The sequence below is a fragment of the Malus sylvestris genome, chromosome 2 (assembly GCF_916048215.2).
Source record: "Malus sylvestris chromosome 2, drMalSylv7.2, whole genome shotgun sequence".
NCBI lineage: Eukaryota > Viridiplantae > Streptophyta > Magnoliopsida > Rosales > Rosaceae > Malus > Malus sylvestris.
In genome coordinates, this window is record NC_062261.1 from 5,750,050 (window position 1) to 5,757,508 (window position 7,459).

General features: G+C 43.5%; 1 long non-coding RNA gene across 1 annotated transcript; it reads left to right on the forward strand.

Moving 5' to 3' along the window:
- Positions 1-4,003: 4,003 nt before the first annotated feature.
- LOC126605607 (uncharacterized) lies at positions 4,004-5,216 on the forward strand. Its single transcript, XR_007617000.1, has 3 exons — positions 4,004-4,455; positions 4,539-4,636; positions 4,812-5,216. It is a non-coding gene; the product is annotated as an uncharacterized LOC126605607 (long non-coding RNA).
- Positions 5,217-7,459: the final 2,243 nt, after the last annotated feature.

A 7,459-nucleotide genomic window follows, 5' to 3' on the forward strand; every position in this document is an offset into this window, starting at 1 on the left:
GCACGTGAAGCTTGCAGCTCCCACTACATCGCTCTGACCAAGAAAGGTAAAAGAATAGCAAAGAAACAGCACTAACAAAAGTTTAGACACATAAATTTTGAAGGTCTAGCTACCATATTATTACCCACAAGGGTAAAGGAACAGTACCACTGCTGGATAATTGGAAAGTCCCTGTGTGTCAACCTCTGTGCTTCGTGGCAAGGTAGACTAGCAAACATGCCCAACCTTTACTCACATTCGAGAAAACACTCCCAATAAGATTGCTTGCTCCAAAATCGAAGAGGCACCGTCCTCCGAATCTCGAGAGCCAGACTCCCAACATGACTACTTTCTCAAAATCGAAGAGAGGGTAAAGGAACAGTACCATTGCTGGATAATTGGAAAGTCCCTGTGTGTCAACCTTTGTGCTTCGTGGCAAGGTAGACTAGCAAACATGCCCAACCTTTACTCACATTCGAGACAACACTCCCAACAAGATTGCTTGCTCCAAAATCGAAGAGGCACCGCCCTCCGAATCTCGAGAGCCAGACTCCCAACATGATTACTTCCTCAAAAATCGAAGAGACACTGCTCTCCGAATCTCGAGAGTCATACCCCCAGCATGATTGCTTTCTCAAAAATCGAAGAGGCATCGTTTTCCGAATCTCGAGAGCCAGATACCACAGACCACTTTTTCAAAGTGCTCTGACAGAGTTAAAACATGTGAAACTGGCAGCTCCCACTACCGTGCTATGACCAAGCAGGGTAAAGGAATAGCATTACTACTTGTTGTTAGGGAGACTCCTATATATGTCGACCTCCATCCCCAACGGACAGGCAGACCTGCAAAAATGCTCAACCCTTCATCATATCTGAGAGGGCACTCCCAACGAAGCCTTTCGAAATATTCAGCTTTCTTTCCCCCCGATAATACCTCTGCAAACAAGCTATACTAGAGCAAGAATATCTCATATCATCAGGGTTAAAAGCAAGAGTATCCCATATCATGCTTTTTCCCTGTCTTTTCTTTTGGCCTTGTTTTTACCTGCAAGACAAGGAGAAAGAGAGCAATCAGTCAGCACTTGGAATCAAGCTTCCAGCCAGGAACTGACTGCCTGGAACCCCTTACCTGATTACTTACCTGGCATTGCTCTCGAGTACTCATCTTCAACATCTTATGTTTCCAGGGAAGATTCCGCATCTGCTTGAGGAACAGATAGGGCAAGTGCGAAGGATACAAGGAAGCATGTGGAGACAAGCGTAACAGCACACGTGCCGATACATTCATTACTCTGTCAAAAGCAAAAGTATCCCATATCAGCAGGGTGGAACGTACTCTAGATTTGATGGACTTGTTTTGACCCTCAAATTCTTCAGTCGGCCTTATACTCTAGAGGAAACCAGAAAACCCTCCAGCTCAGTTCAAGAATAAGCCTGTGGAAAGTTACTTCTTCAAAAGCAAAAGTATCTCATATCATCTCTTCTCATTTTTCTTCTCTTTATCCTTCATGCTGCTGCAAGATGGGGAGAAGGTGAACAATCAGTCGGAGCTCTGATTGCTTACCTTATCTGTCACCTCTTTCAGCAGACCCCCTAGCTCGGCGACTTGGAGGACTCCTACTACATGGTTTGTATCGCGCTTGACCAAGCCTGAAACTACAAGTAAGCTTCAAGTGAAATTGATACATTACCTTGTGCATCTCCACCAGTTAAAGATACCACCCCTGGATGGAGGAAGAGTACTTCCAGAGAAGATGCCACATCTACCTATGAGACAGATAAGGCAAGTCAAGACAACACCACACTCCGATACTTAGAAGTTTCGTGATTACGAGATCATTCTCCCACAATATTTCCTAATGTCATTTGTACTTGTTGATGCACAAAATCAGCGAAGACTTTGGTACAACAGAAAGTGTCAGGTTTTGTGACCTTCGCTTGGTTGCTTCGGTCACTAGTGAGGATAAGTACGTAAATGAATAGAGACAGAGAAGCAAACACAGGATGTACGTGGTTCACCCAGATTGGCTACGTCCACGGAGTAGAGGAGTTCTTATTAGTAGTGAAGGGCTTACACAAGTACAAAGGATCAAGCTCTCAATTTAGTGAGTTCTTGTGAATGATTTAACACAAATGGCATTAGCCAATATTGTGGGGGGAATGACCCCTATTTATAGAAAAACTTGTAGCTTTGTCACATTGACATGTGTCATGTTATGATTGGTTCTTGATGTCGACACGTGCTGCGCTCTGATTGGCTTCTAATCTTGACACGTGTCGAGTAGTGATTGGCCTCCTGGTCGGAGGGGAACTCTTCTGGGTCCTTGACAGTATAGCGTTGGCCGATGCTCGGTAGTTTCGGGATTGGTCAAGTATGGTACAAACAGTGCTCCCCTAAGTTCCCGAGTGAGGGAAACTCCTCGGTTGGGGACTTGCAAGATCCAATCCCTTGAGTAATCACGAAACTTCTAAGTACCGAAGTGTGGTCTGATTTTCATCTTCCCTTCTCTGGAAGTACCTTTCCTCCATCCGGGAATGGTGTATTTAGCTGATGAAGATGCACAAGGTAATGTATCAATTTCACTTTGAAGCTTACTTGTAGTTTCGGGCTTGGTCAAGTGCGATACAAACCCTATAGTAGGAGTCCCCCAAGTCGCCGAGCTAGGAGATCTGCCGAAAGAGGTGATAGACAAGGTAAGCAGTCAAACTTCCAAGTAAGCAACCCAGGATCAGAGGTTTGACTTCGGCTTCCGGTTGATTGTTCTCCTTCTCCTTGTCTCTCATTCAACTGCCAGGATAAGGAGAAGCAAATGGATAAGAGATGATATGAGATACTTTTGCTTTTGAAGAAGTAACTTTCCACAGGCTTATTCTTGAACTGTGCTGGAGGGTTTTCTGGTGCCCTTCAGAGTATAAGGCCGACTCAAAAATTTGAGGGTCAAAACAAGTCCATCAAATCTAGAGTACGTTCGACCTTGATGATATGGGATACTTTTGCTGTTGACGGAATAATGAATGTGGTATGGAAAGGGGTCGTGCTGTAGTGATCTGTTTCAGCTCACCGTTGAACCTTCTGCTTCAATCTTTTGCATGGCAGAAGTGGTGTGCAACCTTTGCATTTAAATGGTCTAATGAGTTGGCTGTTAAGGACTCTCTGGCTCTTAGTGTTCAGTGTGCAGGTTCTGTGTCTAATATGGCCCAACGCCTATTTGCTAGAACCCGCCAAGTTGAATCATTGGCTGCTGAAGTGATGAGTCTCAAACAGGAGATTAGAGGGCTCAAGCATGAGAATAAGCAGTTGCACCGGCTCGCCCATGACTATGCTACAAACATGAAGAGGAAGCTTGACCAGATGAAGGAATCTGATGGTAAGGTTTTACTTGATCATCAGCGGTTTGTGGGTTTGTTCCAAAGGCATTTATTGCCTTCGTCCTCTAGGGTTGTACCTGGTAATGAAGCTTCAAATGATGAACCTCCAATGCCTCCTCCTTCTGGGGTTTTGTCAAGTACTGAGGCTCCGGATAACCACCCTCTGGTGCTTTCTCTTTCTGGGGCTCTACCGACTGCTGAGACTTCCCCTAAGCAACCTTTGTGAAGGCTCCATTTTGTTTGTTTATTTTGACTCATGTATATGTACATATTTGTGGCTTATCGAAAATATTAATAAATAAGCTTTGCTTCATTTCAACATATTGTGTTAAATACACCGAAGCCTTCTTCATAAAGTTCTTTGAATTTTTGCTTTTGTTGAAACCTGTATTGTTGAAGCTTTGTGAATGAAGCATGTAGTTTGAGGTAGTGTTCCCTTAATTTCCCGAGTGAGGAAAACTTCTCGGTTGGAGACTTGAAAAATCCAAGTCACTGAGTGGTTATGAGACTGCCGAGTATCAAGGTGCAGTAGCATATGGTGGGAGTCCCCCAAGTCTTCAGGCGAAGAGAGTTGCCGAATGAGGTGTCTCGCGTGTTACTAATTTGTCAAAGTAACGAATCCTTGTTTCGATGTCACACATTCGTATATGCTTTATCTAAAAATATTTCCAACTTTTGTGTGTTTGATGCTGCATGCTATTGACTAGACAAGATCAAGTGCAATTAGTAGCTTTTCTCTCTTTTTCATCTTTTCTTTGGTGGAATTGCTTTTCGTTTCCACTAATCAGCCTGAGTGGATGCAAGATAACACCATTCTCTATAGCTCAGATTGCAAAGTCGTCTTCATGAAAGTTTTTCCTTATCTTGTGAACTACAACATATCCAAATTTGAGATCCATCGGAGTAGTACAACTTCAGAAATTCAAGTATGATGAGTAACTGTTCATCAATGTTCTGTTAATCCGTCAGACTTGTTGTGAGCTTCGAAACTCCATTTTCTCTTGTTCAGATCAACATACTTTCTTCATCGAAGTTGTTCCTTAACTTGTGAACTACAACATATCCAAATTTGAGGTCCCTCGGAGCAGTATAACTCCAGAAATCCAGGTATGATGAGTGACTGTTTATCATTTGTCTGTCAACCCGTCAGATTTGTTGTGAGCTTTGAAACTCTATTTTCTCTTGCTCAGATCAGCATGCTTTCTTCATTGAAGTTGTTCCTCAGCTTGTGAACTACAACATATCCATATTTGAGATCCCTCGGAGCAGTATAACTCCAGAAATCCAGGTATGATGAATGACTGGTTATTATTTTTCTGTCAACCCGTCAGATTTGTTGTGAGCTTCGAAACTCCATTTTCTCTTGTTCAGATCGGTATGCTTTCTTCATTGAAGTTGTTCCTCATCGACTCTTTCATAACATATCAAAAATTCAGGATGAACTAACGGTTAAATATTTCCAGATCTTCGAAACATCACAACAGCTTCGAAATCTGCAAGAAGCCGACTATCATGTTTGGAGCTTCAACACTGTAATTTCCGTCGCTCAAACAGAAATGGCTCCTTCTTGAAAGTTGTTCATATGCTCAAGAACTATAGGGTGTCTAAAATTCAGCTCCATTGGAGAAGAGCAGAGGTTGCAGAAATTTGATAGATGAAAGGAGGCGGAAGAGGGAGAGAGAGAAAAAGTCTCTTGGGTTGGATTTCTATTTTGGGGCAGATTCCAATTTTTGTAGCACCTTCATTATTGATGAATTGCTTGTACTTTTGTCCATTATGAAACTTGGGACTTTGGCTTGTTGTTGGATCTATTATAATATGTTTGGGAACATATATAAGTGAATAAATAAGAAGGAAAATTTTGGGCCCTTGTGGGTGTAAAACAAAAAATGTTTATGTTTACTCAAGTGTTTTTGTACAAGTTCAAGGGCATCTTGGGTTTTGTGAACAAAATTTGTTTATTTGGAGCAAGGTTTTATGTTGAAGCTTTGTAGGTGAAGCTTTGGTGTTGAAGCTTTCTAGGTGAAGCTTTGATGGTGAAGCTTTGTAGATGAAGCTTTCTAGGTGAAGCTTTGATGGTGAAGCTTTGATGGTGAAAGTATGTAGAGGGAGCTTTCTAGGTGAAGCTTTTTTAGGTGAAGCTTTTCGGGTGAAGTTTTTTTTTTTGGGTGAAGCTTTGTGGGTGAAGCTTTTTAGGTGAAGTTTTGTGGGTGAAGCTTTGGAGGTGAAGCTTTTCGGGTGAAGCTTTTTGGGTGAAGCTTTTTAGGTGAAGCTTTGTGGGTGAAGCTTTGGAGGTGAAGCTTTTCGGGTGAAGCTTTTTGGATGAAGCTGTTTTTTTTTTTTTTTTTTTTTTTTTGGCGCTTGACACGGTCTTCATTTGCTTGTTTTGTAGTGACTGTGGAAGACGGATTGCTTTCTGATTGAGAAGGGTTCCGGCATCGCTTGCTATGAATGTAAAAGAGTAAGGGCTGAGTTGGCTAAATTACCTCTTTATTGAATTCATTGCCAAATGGCCTTCATTACATAGGATGCCGAACGGCTATAGCTCAACACTTGTACATCGTGAGTCTATTTGTAGTAGTACTTCAAGTGATCAGCGTTCCATGGATGGCCAAGGGTCTTGCCATCGGAGCTTCTAAGTGTGTAAGAGCCAGGGCGACTGATGCCAATGACTTCATACGGTCCATCCCAGTTTGGACTAAGTGTGCCTTTACTCGGGACTCTGTCGCAGAGTAATCTTTTCTTTAAGACCCAGTCTCCTATTTTGAAAGAACGAGGCTTGACCCTAGAGTCATAATAGTTGGAGATGCGCTGCTTGTAGGCGACATTCCTCAAGTGAGCTTGGTTTCTGTGTTCCTCGACTAAATCCAAGTTGAGGGTGAGTTGTTTGTCATTTTCACTTTGAATGTAGTTCTGGACTCGGAATGTTGCTTGCTCGAGCTCAACAGGGACAACCGCCTCTGTGCCAAAGGCAAGTGAGAATGGAGTTTCTCCTGTTGAAGTCCGATATGAAGTGCGATATGACCAAAGAACTTGGGGTACAAATTCTGGCCAACAGCCTTTAGCTTTGTCCAAGCTGGTTTTCAAAGTGCGCTTGATTATTTTGTTGATGGCCTCAACTTGTCCATTAGACTGGGGATGAGCTGGAGAGGCAAAGCATAAGTTGATGTTGAACTTAGAGCAGAACAACCTGAACCTCTTGTTGTCAAACTGTCGCCCATTGTCAGTGACTATCGCATTGGGAATGCCGAATCTACAAAGGATGTTCTTCCACACGAAGTCTTCTATCTTTGCCTCAGTAATGGTTGCCAAGGGTTCTACTTCGGCCCACTTTGTGAAGTAGTCCACTGCAACGACTGCTTAACAGACTTTGCCCTTCCCTGCCGGCATTGGGCCGATCAAATCAAGTCCCCACTGGGCGAAGGGCCAAGGGCTGATCATAGGAGTAAGAGGCTCTGGAGGGGAATGAGGAATAGCCGCATATCGTCGACATTTGTCACATGAGCGGGATACTTTGATGGCATCCTGGTGGAGTGTTGGCCAGTAATATCCTTGGCGAAAAGTCTTGTGTGCTAGGGACCGAGATCCAGCATGATCTCCACAGACTCCCTCATGTATTTCCCGAAGGACGATTTCCGCCTCGGCAGGCGTAAGACACCTTAAGTATGGCAGGCTAAAACCTCGCTTATAGAGTTGATCATTGATGATCAGGTAGCGGGTAGACTTGTATCGAATTTGCTTAGCCTGGACTTTATCATTTGGGAGGATGCCATGAGCAAGGAAATTATAGATCGGGGTGATCCAACTATCCCCCTGTTGTAAGTTGCATACTTCTGCGGCCATGGTGCTTGGTGTTGCCAACAGTTCGACATGAATTTTTCTTCCAATCTTGTCTTCCACAGCCGAGGCGAGGCGAGCCAGGGCGTCTGCATGACTGTTTGCCGCTCGAGGAACTTGGGTGATCTGGTAGTGGAAGTGCTTGAGCAAAAGTTGTGTTTGCGCAAGATATGCTGCCATGGAGCTGTCCTTAGCATCAAAGTTGTTGGTAACCTGGTTGACCACCAATTGGGAGTCACTGAAAATATCAATTTGTTTAACCCCGAGGTGTTTG